The sequence below is a fragment of the Tenrec ecaudatus genome, chromosome 5, assembly GCF_050624435.1.
Source record: "Tenrec ecaudatus isolate mTenEca1 chromosome 5, mTenEca1.hap1, whole genome shotgun sequence".
Taxonomy (NCBI): Eukaryota; Metazoa; Chordata; class Mammalia; order Afrosoricida; family Tenrecidae; genus Tenrec; species Tenrec ecaudatus.
In genome coordinates, this window is record NC_134534.1 from 26,293,767 (window position 1) to 26,315,504 (window position 21,738).

The following is a 21,738-nucleotide window of genomic DNA, read 5'->3' on the forward strand; positions in this document are numbered from 1 at the left end:
GAACGATCACATTGTTCTTTAACATTGATTATTCATTTTTAAACTTATATAAGGTAATTTTCTTTTTTTCTATTTCTGTTTTCTTAAATGTTTTCTTAGGGCTCATACAACTTTTATCACAATCCATACATACATCAATTGTGTAAAGCGCATCTGTACATTCTTTGCCCTCATCATTTTCAAAGTGGCATCTTTGATTTTTCTTAAGACTTTAAAGAGGTCTTGTGCAGCAGATTTTCCCAATAATACATTGGTTGATTTCTTTTGACTGCTGCCTCCATAAGCATTATTTGTGCAGCTAAATAAAATAGAATCTTGGAAATTTCAGTATCAACTCTATTTTCTTTCCTTTTTTCAATTGTAATAAATTATTTTATTGGGGGCTCTTACAGCTCTTATAACAATCTATACATGCATTGTGTCGAGTATATTTGTAAATATGTTGCCATCATCGTTTTCAAAACATTTGTAAGGGCTCTACTTGAGTCCTTGGTATCAGCTTCTTATTTTTCCTTCCCTTCCTCCACCCTCTCTCCTTCATGAACCATTGATAAATTATAAATTATTATTATTTTCATATGTTACACCATCCACTGTCTCTTTTCACCTATGTTTCTGTTTTTCGTCACCCTGGGGATGGGGTGTGTGTGTGTGTGTGTCGGGGTGATCACTGGGATTGGTTCCCCTTTCTTCCTTCACCTTCCCCCTACCCTCATAGTATTGCCTCTCCCATTATTATTCCTGAGGGGTTTATCTGTCCTGGAGTTCTTATCTGTACCAGTGTAAGTGCTCTGGTCTAGATGTATTTGTAAGGTAGAACTGAAATCATGATGGAAGAGACAGGAGAGCATTAACGAACTAGAGGATAGATGTAGATTTAATTGATGCCACAATGCACCCTATCTGGCTCATCCCTTCCTTGTGACCCTTCTGTGAGGGGATGTCCAATTGTCTACAAAAGGGCTTTGGGTCTCCAATCTACCCATACCTCATTCTCATAGATATGATTGTTTCTTTTGGGTCTTTTGATGACTGATACCTGATCCTGTCGACAACTCATGATCACACCAGCTGGTATGCTCCTTCCACATGGGCATTGTTGCTTCCACATTAGATGGGTCCTATCTATCTTTAAGCATTTAAAGACCCAGATGTTATATATTTTGATAACTAGTCACCATCAACTTTCTTCACCACATTTGCTCATGGACTCATTTTGTCTTCAGTGATTGTGTCAGGAAGGTGAGCATAATGGAATTCCAGGTTATTAGAACAAAATGTTCTTATGCTGAGGGAATGCCTGTCTGATACCTTAATAATTAACATTTAAGTATTATATGTTCATAAACATATATCCCTACCATTATATATAAATATGTTTACATATGTACTTGCTCATATTTAAACCTCTATAAATGTCCTTTGCCTCCTAGTTATTTCCTCTATCTTTTACTTTAATGCTGTCCCACTGCCATATTTGACATTCATTTAGCACTCAGCAATTCCTCTCAGCTATACTGCACTTGATCAAACCCCATCATGAATTCCATGCCCTCCTCGCCATCTACTGTAGATCACTTGTTGTTCCCGTGTCCCTGGGTTTGTTGGCTCCCCCCTTCATTTCCCCCACCTTTCCATCCCATCTCTCATGTCTCCCAACCATTAGTCCTATTGTTTTCTCTTTGGTGTTGTTTATCCTGCCTATCTTATATGGATAGTCATGAAAAAAAAGAGAGAAAAAAGAGCCTATGAATATTTCCAGATGGGGTCTCTGAATCCTGTTATGTGGACTTTTCTTTACACTGAGTTTTAATCCATACTGCAACATTTATAATCCATGCTGTGGCCTTTGATTGTCATCAGCTAGTGTCACATTAAGTAAACAGAAAAGAACAAAAAGACCTACTGCCATTTGGTTGATTCCAACTCAGTGATAGGGTCTCAGACGCCATCTATTTGTACATGAGCTGTTAGCTTCATGTTTTTCCCGAGCACCGGTGGGTGAGTTTGAACTGCTAACCTTGTGGCCAGCAGACTGATGCTTATCCAGTGAAGGCTTAGTGCTATTTTGATTTAAGCCTTCACTGGATATTTCCTTTTTGATGATCAGATAGGAGCAAAAATTGTCAAAGCTACAACGAAACAAGGAATGATCATTTGTAGAAGTCTAGGCAAGGTAGATTTATTAGATCAAGAATAAAATATGTAAAATGATTTTATCATTTATTTACTCTTCCTACACATGCCAACATCACAAAATCAATTCCACCACACATTAGAATTCCTAATATTTTTCATGTGGCAATTACTACGGTTAAAGAAACTGCTGACATTCCAAGTTTCTTGGAAATTTTTCTAGTTTTTCAAATATCAAAGCTGTCAGAATAATCAGCTATTTAGCAGATCAAGTGATAGACATTCTATAATTGTTGCTGGTGACACCCACTGCATAGAAAGCATTGTGCTATTGAACTAAGAAATTCTAGCCTAGCGCTGGCATTTAGCATTATTTAGTTAGAGTAAATGTTATGGAATCTGTTTTGTTAACCATTATAGGCTTTCAGTTGAAGGGAGGCGTGAACTACATTTTTTAAAAACTGTAACAGCAATAAAAAACGTGGGGTATAAAAATTCATGAGGCTAATTATATATGGCTTTGTAAAAGAGTCATATACTACTGCTCTGTGCAGATTAGTATGAGAATAATGTTGCTAGGTGTTGTTGCATGAATTTGATCTTATAAAACCCCATGCGACAAAGTAGAATTACCCATTAGGAGTTTTTGCGTTATCTTGTTTTGAGGAACAGATCCCCAGACCTTTCTCCTGTGGTACTATATGTTGTTGTTGTTGTTAGGCACCTTCATGGTGCTTTTGATTCATCACAATCCTGTGGTCAATAGAACGGAACACTGTACACTCCTGTGACATCCTCACAATTAGGGGGCCATTAAATGAATCCAAAATGCTCATATTTGGAACAGCTGAGTCTTTAATAATACTACCAGTGATTTTTTTATTAGCATATCACTTGAATGCTAAATATGAAATATCTGGATATAGAATGCAGTCTCTCAAGAGCCAATGCAGTTCAAGACTCTTGGCTTTTATATAGAAAGTTTTAATGACTATTTGTTGAATAAATTAGCCACATCTTAGGTAGTAACGGTGTTGCTTAGTGATTGACCTCACCAGATCAGCCCAGACTGTGCTGCCGTGTTACGAGTCTATGTTGATGTGGATCCACCATGAAGAAGAGCTCTTTAAAATAGAAAGCGATTCATTTGGGGGAATGATAACTTTATAGGTGCAGAACATGGCTTTTACTGTAGGTGATTTTAATGTCTTATGAAGTATAATTTCGATAATGCCATACATTGGTGTAAAGTTTTACGTTTACTGTTACATTTCCCTAACCTACTATATCAGTGAGGGCTCAACTGAAAGCAAGAAAAACCTCTCAAACCATTTTAAGCAGAAAGAAATACAATACAAAAAATGCAAAAGATATAAATAGCTAATATAAGAAACATAATTCAGACAACTTTTAGATAAATTGCTTGAGTGGCCAAAATAGGTCCTGGATCAAGTTTCCAACATTTTATTCTCACTCATGGACAAAGAGGGACTCTGCTTCTATACAATTTACATCCTTAGACACAATAAGGAACAGTTATTCTCTGTTCTACAGGGACGTTTCTATGAGTCAGAATTGACTCAAAGACAATTAATCTGGTGTATATATAACTTTTCTTCAATTAATAGAATTATATATTTTAATATTTTGTTTCTCTTAATTTTATATTTTATTGTTAATTCCCTCTAGAGTCCCAGGCACTGTGTTAGGTAATGTGCTTGAAAAGATGACATAGCCAACCATTCTCCATCTAGAAATTATTAAGGAAGTAGAACATGTACACATAAGCTGGCCACGTCAATATATGCTCTTCGAATTTAGAGCAAACAGAAGTTGCTTGCTAAAAATGAGGTGTCAAAAAGCAGGGGGAGGATATTACATCTCAGGTAATTCTTTAAGGATGAATAGAAATTACTGAGGTGAGATAGCAAAAAGTCAGAATTACAAATATGTAAGTTTTCTCTCTTGCATTTCTGTATATGTGATTGTCATATTAGGTTACAAAATCTCTACTACTGGAGAGATCTGATTGGTTAATGTAGCAATGCAAAGAGGAGGAAATGGTGTTCTCCTTAATTTCTATTAACATAGTGTGATTTTGAGTTGAAATAAGAATATAGTTTTGAAAGCCAGAGGGCAAAAAAGAATAACTGAATGTTTCACGTTCCAGAAAAACTAGCACAAATCGAACTCATATCATAAATTTTCATCCATGGTATACAAAAGATGCTCTTTCTACCTGTGCAAGGTATCCTTGCACCACCTGTGCAAGTTCGACTTTCCTGCTGAATACCATGAAGTAGGAAAAGAATATGAAGGCGAAGAAATGAAAATGTTATAGTCATCACCACTATCAGGTTCAGGGCTTAGGGAAGGCACTGAGAAAGCGATAGAAGGCGGAATCTTTTCTCAGCAGGTGCTGACTCCAGGAGCTTCTTGAAGTACGTGGTCGTATGAATAGTTCACTGCTTTAGGCAAAATGTTGGTTTCTCAGCCCACCCAGAGCCACCCAGAAGTCAGGCTCAGTGATGTGTTTCAAGCATGCCCTATGGAATCTGCATCCTGGGCAGCCATGAGTGAGTTGGCAACTTGTTGGCACCTAACAAGTCTGACTGAATCTAGTCTGTTTAAAGTAGCATAGGGGAAACTTCAGGAACATTTTCCAGTTGATCCCATTCTTGGCATATGTCGGAATCCAGAAACTACAATCTGTCTTGGCGGTTAGACTCAGGGTTCCCTATGAGATTAATGAGCCAGCAGAGGATCGAAATTATGAGACTGAAAGTGATCCTGAAAGTACATAATAATCCAAAGATGCTCACATCATTGCAAAAGTCTAGATCAGATTAACTATACTTGATGAGTCATCAGTCCAAGGAAAGGATTCAGTCTTTTACTTCACATCAGAGACATCCAAATGGTCAAAGGACATTAGACCCCACTGGTCCCTTTTTCCTGTCATTTGTCCTGATGAGCAAGACATGGTAACAGATGTACATAAATCAACCAGTAAAGCTATAAAAGAATCTGTTTAATAGGATGGAAGTTAGTCCTCTAAAGAGATTAGTTAAAATATTCAATTAGACTTTTAAGATCCAGTTTGAGTTTATCCCCCCAACTTTGCAAGCTGCTTTTTACTGTGGCTGTTTGGGTTGCTGTTATCAAAACAGTGTTTCTCTAAGAACCCTGCTCTCTCCTCCAAAGTCATGTTCCATTGGTTCGAAGCCTGTGGGGATGCTCTCGTTTCCAGCAAAAGTCTCTCTGTTTCCTGCTCAGGTTTCCAATTTCATTATGTATGTGAATTTAATTCAGCAGGCCATCAAATGTTCAAGAGTCAATGATGCTCAATAATTCTTGCCTCTCCCACCTCTCCCTTGGACCAACACAAGCGTTTATCCCTGTCCTCTTGTATATCCAGCCCACAGAGGTCTATAATCAATTGCATCAACAGAACCTTGTTTCAGATTATGCTAGACCCCATGATCTACAAATAGTAGGTTATTATCCAAATACAATAGTGATGATTATGATACATGAACAATTCTATTGTCTAATACTGTTCTTTGTAAATTAAATAGAGCAATAATTCAGCTTCCTATGTGTGTTTTGGAATTAGTCCAATTATAACTAATTAGTGTAGCAAAGGGTTTCTAAGGAGTCAAAGCACTGACTTCCAATTTTCATACCTCTGTTTTCCTTTATGATACATGAAAATAAACAAAGAAGAGGAAATATAATGCTAGATGCTCTCATTGTGCTGGGTCCCAGGGAGACTAAAATGGATTAGAAATATTTACTGTTCAAAAAGTCCATGGAATTAGTTCAATTGCTGCTGCTTTTCCTCCATCATTTACATATTGTGCCCCTCTTCTACATATCACAGACTTAATTATCAAACCTTATAGTTGTTCTGTATGTACCATGCAGACCCTGTCTCCACTTTGAGCCTTCTGGCCTTCAGTAGGAAATGTCAAAGAAAATCTTCTCCTGGGGGATGAAAGATTCTTGGAATAGGTGTTCTTTCTTTTGGAAACACAATTAGCTAGTTGTGCAGTTGCCCCACCCGCAAACTCACGATGAGCCCATGTGATGTCCTGTGGAATTGCCCCATTGTGTTTTTTTTTAATATTTAGGGACCCCTAGTGATGTCATAGAAATTTTACAGTTTAGGAAACCCTTGGGACAGTTTTACTGGGTCACATCAAGTCCTTGTGATTGAGACTTTATTTTATGACACTTAATAGCAACACCCACATGTGTATGGAGGTGAATCCTAGGACTTCGGGAGAGCTGTTGGGTTAGTTCAAAATGCCAGCCTTTAGGTTTGCAGCCAATTGCAAATCATTTTTATCATCTGACTTCCTTTTGGGGATTACAAACTCGAACTAGCACCAATGGGGCTATACAATGGGAATTCATTAGGTGGCATACCTGGAATCCAACCAAGTGGGAAGAGATCATGGGGATCAGAACCATCAGTCAGAATAAGGCTAGAGGCTTACTACAAATAGACCACCAATTGCTCACACCCAACATAAAGTTGAAGTTGGAGAAACATAACATAAATGAAAGCCAAAGTGTGGCATGATACTGCTTCCAGGGACATTTTATGGGATAATATCAAGGGCATCATACAGGAAGAGAGCTAAGGGTGAGTGTGTGTATAGATAGAGATATCAAGCTATAAAAAATCTGAATAAAGAAAATTCAAACTCACTGCCATCAAGTCGAATTCCATTCATAGAAACCATACAAGACAGGGTAGAACTGCCGCTATGGGTTTCTGAGCCTCTAACTTTTATAGGAGTAGAAAGCCTCATCTTTCGCCTGAAAGAAGATAGTGGTTTTGAACTGCTGACCTTGTGGTTAGCAGTCCATTATGTAACTGTTATGCCATTATTTATGTATGTATGTTGGTGTTCTCAGAAAAGAATCTAAGTTTTATAGGTAAGTATAATTTGAACATATAGAAATAAAACTTGCTTAGATTTTTCACCAAATGATTTTTCTAGTAAACTACAGTAACTGGAAAGTCATTTGGAGCAATCAAATAATCACCTATGCTGTTTCCTTTAGATGGATGATAGATATAGGTAATGTATGGAAACTTAGAATCAAGTGGATAAAACATGTGTATTGCTTATTTAGTTTACATCATATCCTAAAGAATTCTAGTTTTAAGCCTTCCAATCAATCATTTTAAAGCATATAAATGCTCTAAGTTGTAAGAGATTATTCAAATGGATAAGAACAGCGTAGGCTTTCCTTGCTTCTTGCCTACCCTTTGTCCTCTGTATTCTTAAACCTTCCTGTTCCTTCTCCCAAACCCATTTCTTTCAACTCTAAGTCCTAATGTAACATAATATGCAATAAAAATATTTTTTCACCAGGAAACACATTTACAGTATACCGATGTAGCCTATATTTTTATTTTTAAGGAAATGAAACTCTCTCTTCTCACACATGCAGAGTAGATGCTAGAGGATGTTGCCTGGAAAGGGCGGCTCAGTGCAAGGACCCGTGAAGAACCGTCCATTATAAAACTTCTCGGAACTCTTTCTGAACTTCCGGAATTCATTTACCCTCTCTGTGCTGTGATTCCTAAATCAACATGTCTGACATTGAACCCCCAACCTTATATTTTTCAAATGGTTCTTTATTCTTATTTCTTAGCTAGAAATCTCATCTCCATCCTTCCACTGATCTCAATGCAAAATACATGCAACAATCAATCCCTTGAGTACATTCCAAGACATATTACATGAATATATGCTATAACAGTCAAGAAACCTTAGAATATTTCAGCACAATTGTTTTTCAGTATAAAAGCATATTGAATACTGAATCATTCGATGATTTTAATGGCAGGAGAATAACTGCACTTATTTTCTAATAACTAGTGTACTACAGGAAATACCATAGTGAATCATTTATAATGCCCTTTGGGAATATTCAGTGCTTTATGAAATATACTGGTGGTTATTTACTTTCATGTGTGTGTATACATAAATATATTAATATAGATACATTTTACATATACTATATATTATAGCTTTTTGAAAGAAGGGCAGAGCAAATGAGAACACCTAGAAGCTATTTATTCAAAGCTTGTGATAGCCATCAGCATTTACCATTGGTAGAGACAAAAATGTAGTCAAGGAATGGGAAGCATTGAGTGTGCAAAAGAGCAAATTCACTTATGCTATTGCTAAAGGATTTTTCCCACTAAGATTGTGAGGCTTGGGGAAGTTGGAGGTGGTATTGCTAGAAAAGGAGCGCCTGCAGTGGAAGTTTGGAGTGCATACCTGACTTTTCTTGTGCTTGATCCAGAGTTGGAATCAGAGGCAAACAAAAACAAGTTGGAGGTCATTGGCAAAATCTAAGCAATTTGGACAGATTGTTACATAGATTATAGGTTATGCCTGGATTTTTCACGTGGGCTAGAGTTTTGTGGGCATGTATTCTTGAGAAAAGTGAATTATAGTTTAATTCATTATTTCACAAACTTTTTGAAGTATTTTCATGTAGTCTAGTCATTATACATATGTACTTCTAGTCTCTCAGATGCAAAGTTTAAAAACCACCATTGTATACAACATCCCCCTATAAACTCTCACAGTGAAAAATAGCACAATACAGAACAAAAAGTACTACAAAATTCAGTTTCTCTAACTTTGATATTTCTCAATTTTTTCTACTAAACCTCCCCTCCCTTTCCACAGTATTTATTAATAACACTGTTATTAATGATTGACATTGTTTTGGAGAATACTTGTGTGGGTTTTTTTTTTAACCTTTAATTTGCCTTCTCTTTTGCCCACTTCAAACAAGTGGCACGTTTTATCATTTCCTTGTACAGTTTCTTTCATTTCTGTTTGGGTCACAACTAAAATATGTATCATATTACTTTTGCTTAAATTCTTTCAATAGATATTTCCAGATTTCTCTCATGATTCTCTTGCTGATTGTATGTTAGTTTCCAGTTTCCATAAAACAATACTGTGATTATTTTTCTTCAAACTCTTAAGTGGCTTATTCATTCCTGCACAATTAATTCAACTCAAAGAAGATACAAGAAGTTATTCACTATCTGGCCATGATCATTTGTTTTGCCATTCATTATTGTAAAGTTTTTACCTTGTTCAAATTTGATAGGACTCTGTTTATTTCTTTTCTGATTTGGCTGTAAAACTCATTATGACACACTAGAAAACTCAGGAACTTCACCTTTCCCCAATCTTTTATGATTTTCACTGAATTAATCTTTTTCCAATATAGAAATAATCTTTCTTTCCTCTAAATTACCAAAACACTTTGTTTAATTAGGCCCTTAAATTGAAATTATTTATAATCATATAAAAGAATTTATTGTATTATCATCCTTTAAATATATAGTACATCTGTCAATCAATTTTTGGAAACTGTGTAGCTCAAATTACCATGTCCCATATATCATAAAATTTTTTTAAAGAATTATTTTTTAATTTTCCAGTCACCAAAATATATATATCCCAGATATAATTCCTATTTCTAAAATGTTTCTTTCACTCTATTATTATTTACAAAGGTAAAATATGGATAATTTACAGGGATCAAAATAACCAATGATTAAAAATTCATGGTAAAATATAAATGATAGACCTGGGTCCTCTTCTGAGAATAGGTTTTATCAAAAAATGAGCCATGGTGTTATATGTCGCGAGAGATTAAAGACCCCTGTAATGCCGTGAAGTAGACTTTATTAAGAATCTTTATTAAACTGGCAGCTACCTGGAGGACTAGTGTCACTTAAAACCCTGAAGCCTCAAATAGCAGTCAGGCAGAGGATATAAAGGCCACAACCCTATCCTATGTTTCCAAGCTGAAAAATATAAGGCTCCAGCTGCCTCTTGTTTTCCTATTCTGAATAGCCTATATGATTACAAAACCTGAAAGAAGGCTCATCTACAGGAACATCCTGGAACAGGATAAGGTGTACACTCAGTGTCTGGGAATGAGATTGACAGTGACATCCTGGCACAAAATAGAGAGCTATCTGAAGGCCACAAACTTAGGCTGGAAAATTGCCAGGATGTCTTTACATAGCAATCTACCAACTGGGAATGGGCTATAGGGGACATGGCCTCAAGGCAACATGGTGTCACCTACACTTCCCTGGGGGTGCGGTGGGGGCAGGTTAGAATATTGAGGATAGGCTGGGAAAATGGAATGTGAAAAATGGACAAGGGAAATGTAAAAGCTCTGAGACTTGATATGAAGAATTACCTGCAGAGATCTATTATGTTAATTTGTTCTTTGCCAATGACCAATGCTTAAAATGTCTGATTAAATTATACATTTTATTCCCCGTTGTGAACTAACATTGATTTCAATGCATATCAGGCATCCCTATCACTATCACAACACATGTGGAAGCCCGGTAAATGTTTCCTGAAAAGAAAGTTGATTGTCCCAGGACTTAATCCCATAAATAACTCTGTATCAATATAATTCATTTTTCAACATGGAGTCCTTAGGTGGCACCTATGGTTAAGCATCTGACGACTAGCAGATAGGTTGGCAGTTTGAACTTCCTTAGCAACATCTCAGAAGGCATGCCTAGCAACCTGATTATGAAAGGAAACACGATTCAAAATCTTGGAAAACAGTTATATTCTGTAAACTCTGGGTCTCTAAGAGTCAGTACCCACAGCGTTTAATACAAAAGACATATTCTCCTCAATTGTTGGGCTCTAATTTTTTAAATGTACTTTATGATAATAAGCAAAGGTACTGTTTTAGAGATACACAACATTATGCCTTCATATAATTATAAGTCCTCCCGCCATCTGGTAGCTACAGCCCAGGCAGAATTGTTAAGAAGTTTTTGATGGCTTCTACAAGCGGGTAGCAGTTCTAAGTCTTTTGAAGGAAAACTCCATTTACTTTGATTGCTCTTATAGTTCAAAAAATATTGATCTATCTCTGCTTGCAAACTCTTTTAAACAGGTAGCTACAGAGATTTAGACAAAAATCTATATTTTACTTTGTTCTCTCATTCAAGGTACTTCAGTGGAAAATAGTTTTAAAAATAGACAGGTTAAGCAGGGTTATAAGTGAACAATGCTTTGTTGAGTCTTCTTGTAAAAATAAAAGCTTCCTGATACTCTTATTTTGCTGTTACATTATTAGACAATAAGCTATTTGGGGTGTTAGGTCATGTCTCTTTAATAGACTCGATCGAATGCCTACTGTATTTCACTAGAAATCGCTGTGCTGTTTGCTCTGTCTGGATTATTTGTCTGACCTTCATCACACTGTGCGAGTGCTTTATCAATGGCTCTCCTCCTCTACTCAAAAGAAAGAGGAAAGCTCTCGACATTGCACACAAGACTAACCCCACACCTCCCAAGTTCATGTTTCATCCTTCTTTCATTGTACCTTAATGCAAACCATACTGGACTACTGGAATGATACCCATTACATCATGTTGTTTCATACTATCATTCCTTTGACTGAGTTGTTACCTTTACCAGAAATGGCACAAAATTCCTTCCATGTGCCCCAACCCACATATAGAACCGATTAAACCCATTGCCACCAAATTGATTCTGACACAAAGTGACCCTGCATAGGATTTTTGTGTTCGACAGGGTTCTCGAGAAAAACAAAACCTGGAAGCTTTTGATTACATACATTTGTGGATTGAGATATTGATTCAGATGATATATAGATTGAGATAAAGATGATATATATATAGATATCTGAGGAAATATATATGCAGCACAAAGGAAAATAACAGCCAGGTATCCCATACAGCAGTACAGAGGGCTCAGTTCAACTCACTTCCTTGAAACAGTTAATACACTGGAAGTCCTTCCATTCTCAAGGGCTCCAGGGTCCATGGTCAAGGAAGCAGACAGCTGAGTCTTCCCAAGAGCAATACAGGCAGTCCGGCCACAGGCAGCAAACATCAGGGTGGGTCACCAATAGTCAGCAGATAAAGAGCTTAGCGAAGCAGGTCTAAATGGGATATTGAACTCAAGTAATGCAAGATGTCAGGATCCACCAGCCTCAAGGTCAGACAGTGTATAGCCCAGCAGCGTGGCAAAGCAGGTCTGGAGGAAACTCAATCTCTAATGGTATAATCCATGGGTTGGCTGTCCCACAGGTAGTATAGCTCACAAGTTGAGGCAGAGAACTAGCTTAAGCAGCCATACTCTGGTCTGATCACCAGAGAATAAGAGAGAGAGGCACGGCTTGTTAAGCCATTTATCTTTTTGCCCTCCAATCAATCTGTGACCTTCATACTCCCACATGTTCCTATTGGCCAGGTTGGCACAATAAACCTATCACAGTTTCCAATGCTGTAAACCTTTATGGGTAAATATTTAGTTGGTGAGTTTGGGTTTGAACCACTTACTTTGTGGTTAGCAAATCAGTGCTCACTGGCAAGTTTCTCTAGAGCTCCTTCCACACACACACATATATCAAGACCTAACTCACTGCATTTGAGCCCATTTTGACTCATAGCAAATTTGTACAACAGAGTAGGACTGCCCTTTTGTGTTTTCAGAGTTGTAAATAGTGTAATAGAAAGTCTCATATTCTCCCACAGAGTGGCTGGTCATTTGAACTGCTGGCTTCGTGGTTAGAAGCCCAAAGTGTAACCCATTATGACATCAGGACTCTTTCATATAAATATATTTCTACAAATCTGCCCAAACTTTGTTCATTGTTCTGTTTATAAAAGAAATTTAGTATTTCTTCTCCCAAGCATAATTTTCATATCAATTGCCATGTGTTCCTTATATCTTATATTATCTTATAATGTTACTATTTAAAATGAGTATATTTATACATACGTACAGAAACAAATGCATATAAAACATGTATGTGGTGCTCTCTGTCAGTGTTCAACTGTTAACCACAAAGCCAGTGATTCAAACCCACCAGCCACCCCATTAGGGAAAGATGAGGCTTTCCACTCTTGTAAAGGTTCACAGCCTTGTGAACCCCTCTTAGGCTCTCTATGAGTTGAACATGACCTGATGGCTGTATTGAATGTATTCATACACATACATATTTAGATGTATATATTTAAAACACTTGATTCTCAGGGTTTCATGCTATGTTGACTTGTGCATTGCTGAGATACTAGAAATTGTCTCCAGTATTTCAAATACCGGCAGAGTCACTCATGATATACAAGTTTCAGGAGAACTACCAGAATAAGCCAGGCTAGGAAGAAGGACCTAGTTATCTGCTTCTGAAAGCGCATTGCTCAGTGAAAACCTTTCAACGCGAGCAGAGCACTGCCTGATAGTACTGGAGGATGCACATCTCGGTTAGGAAAGTGCTCCCAGTACGACTGGGGAAGAGCTCACCCTCAAAGAGAATCAGACGATGATGTGGATGGAATTGTGTTCAGGATCTGCATTTGGGGATGTGGTGGCATTACACAAAATTCTAAGAAACAGCTACATTAATAATTGAAACATAGAACATATTAACTATAAATCTAGAACCATTGGAATCTATCTAATTTGTAGAATGTTTAGAGATCCATACTGTAGGCACTAGTAATCACAGATGGACTTATGTTAGCCACTTAGAATAAAACAAACATATGGCCTGCTATGCTAGGAATTATAAATTAAATTGCATTTATCATCGATAAAATAATTTTAAGATTTAATCTGAAGTACATGTCTCTCAGTGATAGCCTATAAGGAAGACCAATTCATTTGACTATTATTCAAATTATGCATCAACCACTAAATCAAAGATGAAGACAATAAAATGTTTAGCAACTTCTGCAGTCTAAAATTGTCAAGTATGCAGTCAATATAAATTGATCATTACTGGTAATTGGAATCCAAAAGTTGGAATCAAGAAAGAATTAAGTAGCTGAGAAAGTTGGCCTTGGTGATAGAAACAATGCTGGGATTTTACAATGACAGAATTTTATAAGACTGATGATTATTCCTTGCTTGTATGTTTTTTTCACCAATGTAAAACATGACTGTACACCTAGACCTCACTGAATATAAAACACAGACAACATCTATAGAAATAAATGATAAAGCAGAATATCTTTGATCAGAATAAAGCTGGGTGCTAACTGAAGAACAGACCATCAATTGCCCATGTCCAAGTTGAAGCAAGTCAAAGAAAGTCTAAGTACGACTTTACATATATCCCATCTGAACTTAGCGAACATATCAAGAATAGATCTGACTCATTAAATACTAATTGCCAAAGATCAGATGTGATGTTACATCAAGGATATCATACATGAAGAAGCAAAAGGTCACAAAAGACAGGAAACAGGCAAAGACCAAAATAAATGTTAGTAGAGACACATAAATTGTCCTAGAATGGAGAGTAAATAAAAATATAGGAAGAAATAATGATGTAAAATAAATTGAAGGAGGTTTCAAAGGGCAATTGAAAAAGTCAAAGGAAAATGTATTTTAACGAAATTTCCCATGCTTGGAATCGGAAGCCCAAGCGGGAAGAATATGCTTAGAATTTCTCGAGCTACGCTGCAAAAAAAAAAAAAAAAAGGTAACATCAACCGTGTAAGCAGGTAGCTTATGAACTAATGATATTCAAGTTTAAAGTCCAAGCTGTACTGAGGGCATTGATTAAAAAGCAGCCTCCAGGAATTGATGGAATATCAATTTAGATGTTTCAACAACGAATGTTATACTGGAAACACTAACTAGTCCCTGGCAAGAAATTTGGAAAACTACCTTTTACCCCAAATGACTGGAAGGGACCCATATTAAAGAACGGTGATTTAGCAGAATTTGAAAATTATCTAACAATATCATGATGTCACATGAGACCAAAATTTTACTGAAAAATATTCAAAATATGAATGACAGGGGACTGCCAAAAATTCTAGCCAGATTCAGGAGACGGTGAGAAGCAATGGACAAGCAAACTTAAAAAAAAAAAAGGCACTGCTGGTTTCAAATCAGGGAGATAGTATGAGTATTGTGACCTATCATTGTATGTATTCAATATATATTCTTTGCAATCGGGGGAGCTGGAACTATAATCAGGAAGGCAGCTTCAGGATGGGAGGAAGCATCATTAACGAGTTGATATGTAGATGATATAACTTTGCTGCGGAAAGTAAAAACCATAATAATTACTGATGAAGATCAATGAAAGCAGTTTGTTTTCAATGTGGATTATACCTCAATGCCAAGAAAATAGAAATCTTGTCAATTAACTATTGAGAACTACCATAATAAACAGAAAAAGAAAGGAAAAAAACATAGAGTTTTTAAATGATTTCATTTTACCTAATTCTGCAACCACTGGCCATGTAAATAGCAGTTAATAAAGCACCTCAGAAGCAAACTCAATGTTGACTCATAGTGAGCCCCATAAGACAGGGCAGAACTGCCACTGTGAATTTCTGTTTATGTCAGTGGTTCTCAATCTTTGTAATACCATGACCCTTTACAGTCCCTCATGTTGTGGTGACCCCCCCCCCAGCCATAAAATTATTTTCATTGCTACTTTATAACTGTAATTTTGCTACTGTTATGAATTGAGCGACCCCTGTGAAAGGGCCATTCGATCCACAAAGGGGTCATGACTCACAGGTTGAGAACCGCTGATTTATGGGAACAAAAAGCCCTCCACAGAACTGCTGCTGGTTTTGAACTACTGACCTTAAGTACTGAAGCCCAGCATATCATTACTCTGCCACTAGGGTTTCTCAGATACCATGAACTGATTGGGAAAATCTGCTGCCAAAGAGCTTTAAAGTATTTGAAAATGAAGCTGTCACTTTGAGGCCTAAGGTGCACCTGACCCAAGCTCTGGTATTTTTAATTATGTATATGGAAGCTGAACAATGAATAAAAAACAGAAGAAAATGGATGCATTTTAATTATGACATTGCCTACGATTTGGAATACACCATGGATTGACAGATGAACAAGTAGCTCTGTCTTGGAAGAATAGACAGGATGCTCCTTAGATGTGAGGATGGCGAGCCTTTGTCTGAAGGAATTCAGACCTTTGATCAGGAGGGCTGCTTATTGGGAAAGCACATCATACTGAGTGCAGTGGATGCCAGAAGAGAGGCAGACTCTCAGGGAGATGGACGACATGGGCTCTAGCAGCGACTGTGAGGCCAGCACAGGATGGGACAGTGGTTCCTTCGGTTGTTTTTAGGGTCTTGATGAGTTGGAACCAATGAGACGTCATTTAACAATTTGCAGTAGCATTATCTTTAAAACACATTAATTTTCCCTCTTTGTTGTTTCTGTACATTTGCTTTGCTTTGTTTGCATTCACAGGACAAATCTTACTAATATGTACATCTCTAGCATTTTAACAGTTCCATTCCAAGATATTTTTTCTTTAATTAACATATTGATATGTTATTGAATTATTAGATGAATGAATGAATGAATAAGGTAATCGCACCTGAAACAATTATAATAATATTGTCTATAATTAGCTAATAGCGAATGACTTTTGCTGATTTGAAGTTTCACACTCAAGTGCCCTTGAGTATATGGCTGGGTTTCCTAACCTCAGTCAGATGCCTCCCTGTCACGTGGCCTGTAAGAGACACAGTACCTAAACCTAGATTGAAGGCAAATGCTAACGAGCTCCTCTGATGGATCTGAAGGATTCAGACCTAAGTTAGTCTTAAGGCCAATACCTCAGGATCGTGTTTAAATTTTAGTTGTCTGAGCCAGAGTACATTCCCTAATGATATGTAGGAAATACACTTAAACAGAAGTCACCTTTTAGTGTAAAGTTGTCAAAAAACAGTGTCATTGGTTTCTGTTCATTGATAGCAAGTGGTCAGGAAGAGAAACATATTCTGATTATAGTCTCGACAACTTTTGATAGACTGTGTTTTTTTTGTTTTGTGTTATTTTATTTTGTTTTAAGGATAGAGCTATGGCACCTTCCTTTTGGTGGGCATCATTCCCACCTCATTTTGGGGCACATAATGGCTACTCAGTAAGTAGTGAAATAAAATGAGCTGATTATACAAGGAGTTGTCAAAGTGTTGATAGAAAGCGGAGCTAACTGATGGCCTTATCCAGGTGGCCTTACTCTGCACTTGCCATCCTGAAGAGACCAACGGAGGCAGGGGTGCCACAGCACGGGTGCTGAAGACAGCAGATGGTACCCAGCTCTCAGAAAGCATAGCATTTGGGGGTCTTAAAAACTTTTCTTATAACAAGCAGTCCTATAAATGAGGTGTCCACTAAGTTCACACAGAAGGTATATGATCTATGAATTATAAATAATAAAACAAAAGGCCAGAAGAGGGAGTGGTATTTGAGCTTAAGTTATGTGTACCCACATTGCTGAGAGTAATAGATGTCAGTGAAATCTCAAAATCAATTTGCATGGTTCCCACGTGGATTACGCCTCTGGTGAATTCCCTGTGACCATTGAGCAGGGATGGGGAAAGCCGTGTTAGCAGAGTGCATTTGAAAGCGGATCAAAGCAGGTGTTAGGTCAATATATAATTTACTCTCTTCTCTGACCCCTTCTCTTTTCATCTATTTTTTAATATTTTCTGTTTTCTTTTCAATGGAAGATTTTCTGTTTTATTTTGTTTTTATTGTTGGGTTTTTGTCTTGGCTAGTTTTCTGTATATGAAATCCAAGATAGGAAAATCTATTGAGACAGTAACTGGATCAATAGATTCTTAGGGTTATAGCAGAAGAGGATTGAGGGAAATTAAGAGCTAATAATAGTAAGTACAAGAAAGAGGAAAGTACTCTAAAATTGATTGTAGTGATGATTGCACAAGTGTTCGAAGATGATTAAACCATTGAATTGTGTAAAAAGCTATTAAATTCCACCTATCACAAGTTTAAAAGTAAAAAGCTAGTCTTATACTTAAAAAGAAACTTTTCCTTTTGTATTCCAACCGGTATTTTTGAAAGAGAGAGAAAAGGGTGAAATTATAAACGTTGAACAAGGTTTTGCATGCAACACCAGGAATCTTACAACCAGAAGAAAGCCTCATCATGACAAAGGGAGTAAACTAGTACAAATCCAATCTCTCTGAAGACATATAGATGATTTCTTTCTAGAGTCTCAGATATTGCTTTCAGCCCTTTAAATTTGAAATTTAAGAAGTATAAGTGCTTATTCATAAACAGATAAGTAATACATTCAAATAACTCCAAGATAATGATATGTTGAGTAACACTATATTTAGTACCAAAGAAAAATACCTGGCATTGTGTACAAAGAAATAATCCCTAATCCTCTTGGAGGAACTCACGCCAGCACTGAGATGCTCCCTTCTCCACTGGATCCTCAAGGCTTTCTACCCACTGGCATGGGATCTTCCTGCACTGAGCATCATTGCCTGGCTGTTTGCGTCTGAAGAAGAATTTATGGACTCCGCTAGAGGTCCTTCGGCCCTGGCTCACCGCGCTTCTGCTGCTGCCCGTGTCAGAGCTCAGTTCCCCTAAAATTATAAAAGCAGGAAAACTCAAGGCAAAGAAAAGTAATAAGCCTAGTGATTTCAGCGACATGGCAAATTGGCCAACACCAAGTGAATTAGTGAGCGATGGAAGTCAGAGTGTCATTAGTCAAGGAAATAAGAAGCCACAAAGTCGAAAAGAAAAAGAAGGGAAGGTTGAAAAGAGAAGCAACAATGAAGGCAAAGAAAATCATGAAACAAAATTAATGTCCCTGGTGAAAATGTCAGTGAAGATGAGGCTCAGTCAACTAATCAACGAAAGAGAGCTAATAAGCACAAGTGGATACCACTGCATGTAGATGATGTAAGACCAGATTTTCAAGAAAGACCGGGATCCCGAAACAGCTCAAGATGTCAACCTGAAGCAAATAACAAAGCACATAACAATAGACGAAATGATACAAGAAGTTGGAGGCGAAATAGAGAAAAGAGAGATGATCAAGATGAAGTTTCCACTGTGAGAAGTGAGGGTGGTAATATCCGAGGTTCCTTTAGAGGAAGAGGATGTGGAAGAGGATGTGAAAGAGGACGAGGCAGAGGAAATCCTTGCTTGAACTTTGATTATTCATATAGTTATTGAGAACATGGTGAAAGGACAGAGCAACCATTTCAAATAGAACTTAACACCAGTATGATGTTTTACTATGATGATGGTACAGGCGTGCAGGTGTATCCTGTGGAAGAAGCATTGCTTAAAGAATACATTAAATGCCAAATTGAGTATTACTTCAGTAGAGAAAGTTTGGAGCCGGCCTTCTTCCTTCGAAGAAAGATGGATGAAGAAGGCTTCTTACCCATTTCCTTGATTGCTGGCTTCCACTGAGTTCAGGCTCTCACTACAAACCTTAATCTCATTTTAGAGGCATTGAAAGATAGCACAGAAGTGGAAATTATGGACCAGAAAATGAGAAAAAAGATAGAACCAGAAAAATGGCCAATTCCTGGTCCTCCTCCACGGAGTGTGCCACAGACTGACTTCTCCCAACTGATCAACTGCCCAGAGTTTGTGCCAGGCCAGGCCTTTGGCTCACATACAGAGTCTGCCCCAAACTCTCTGAGAATTGGAAGTCCACTGGCTCCAAAGAAAAAGACTGAAACAAGTAACCTTCAAGCCATGTCTAGAGGTTTGTCTACCAGTTTGCCTGACTTGGATTCAGAGCCTTGGATAGAAGTGAAAAAGAGACATCGTATTCACCAGTGAAATTAAAGGAATCGGCAGCTGTACCTGATGAGGCATTGAATCCACTATTACCTCCAAAAGAACAAGAACAAGAAGAACTTGATTTTTTATTTGATGAAGAGATGGAACAAATAGAAAGTCAAAAAAACACATTTACTGATTGGTCTGATAATGATTCAGATTATGAAATTGATGACCAGGATTTAAACAAGATTTTGATTGTAACTCAGACACCACCTTACATGAGAAAACATCCTGGAGGAGATCGAACAGGCAATCACATGTCTCGGGCAAAGATTACATCTGATTTTGCTAAAGTTATCAATGATGGCTTGTATTATTATGAACAGGATTTATGGATGGAAGAGGATGACAATGCACACATAACTGCAAAGCAAGAAGTTGAGACCTTTAAGAAGCTAAATATCATTAGTACAGAGCAATTTGAAAACCTAACACCTGAACTTCCTTTTGAGCCAAACCAAGACGTTCCTGTAGCACCTTCACAGTTCCAACAAGATTTGTCTGAAGAATTAGCTCAGAAGCTGTTAGATATTTCAGAAGTCTCTTCAATAACAATGGCCTGTTCAGATCCCATGGCAGTCCCAGAATCACCTAGAATTTGTCCTGCAAGGACACACAAAACACTTCGAACACCCAGATTACAAGATCCTAACAAAACACCAAGATTTTACCCTGTTGTGAAAGAACCAAAAACCATTGATTCAAAGAGTCCCAGAAAAAGAAAAACACAGCATAGTACAAATCCCCCTCTAGAGTGTCATGTTGGTTGGGTAATGGATTCCAGAGATCACGGGCCAAGAACATCCTCTGTCAGTTCAAATACTACTTCACCTTCAGAAGGCACACAACTAGTAGGATGTTATTTGTGTACCCCTCATTCATTGCCAAAGTTCCAGCATCCTTCTCATGAACTTCTGAAGGAAAATGGCTTTACCCAACAAGTGTACCACAAGTATCGTCGAAGATGTCTGAACGATAGAAAATGCTTGGGAATTGGCCAGTCCCAAGAAATGAATATCCTCTTTTGTTTCTGGTCCTTTTTCCTCAGAGATCACTTCAATAAAAAAATGTATGAGGAATTTAGACAACTTGCTTGGGAAGATGCAAAAGAAAATTACAGGTATGAGTTAGAATGTCTGTTCAGGTTCTATAGTTTTGGACTGGAAAAAAAAACTTAGACAAGAAATTTTTCAGGATTTCCAAGAAGAAACCAAGAAAGACTATGAATCTGGTCAGCTATATGGACTAGAAAAGTTTTGGGCTTATCTAAAATATTCTCAATCTAAGACACAATCTATTGACCCAAAACTTCAGGAATACCTCTTTAGTTTTAAGAGGTTAGAAGACTTCCGCGTTGATCCTCCTATTAGTGAAGAATTTGGAAGGAAAAGACACTCATCTACTTATGGAGAGGAGAGTAGTCAACATAGACTCCGCCTAATTCCTCTCCAAAGCCACCAAATGCTGCTACACCTACATCTGCCAATCAGCTGCTGGTCCCAATAAACTCTTCCAGAAGGAATACTCCACAGGAGTCTGTTGACAACTTACACCAGAACAGTGCTGCCTTGGTTTCAACAAATGGTGAATTTCATGAGAAATAGACTCTAAGAAAGTTGTTTGCCCTTGAAATCAACATCTACATCAATATTTATTTGAGACAAGTCTTTTGATGCTTGTGAGAATCAGAAAAGAGAAAAAGGAAGAGAAGTGGTAATTTTTTTCCTAGCAAGACAAATTCCTAAAACATATTCTCTGATTTCATGAACAAAGATAGTTTTGGGGACCTTTATTGACATCTTCCAGTCATATATTTTGATCTCACTGTTTCTTTTTCAAAGCTATTATTTTTAAGAGCAGCATCCTATACAGATATGCAAAAACATTAGGAATACCTGACACTACAGCTCATACTTCCTAAAGA

General features: G+C 37.4%; 1 protein-coding gene and 1 pseudogene across 3 annotated transcripts in view; both read left to right on the plus strand.

Moving 5' to 3' along the window:
- Positions 1-21,738, plus strand: part of CSMD3 (CUB and Sushi multiple domains 3) — a 1,306,760-nt gene that overhangs the window by 764,723 nt on the left and 520,299 nt on the right. The window lies entirely within an intron of this gene.
- LOC142448667 (la-related protein 1B pseudogene) lies at positions 18,532-21,418 on the plus strand (annotated as a pseudogene).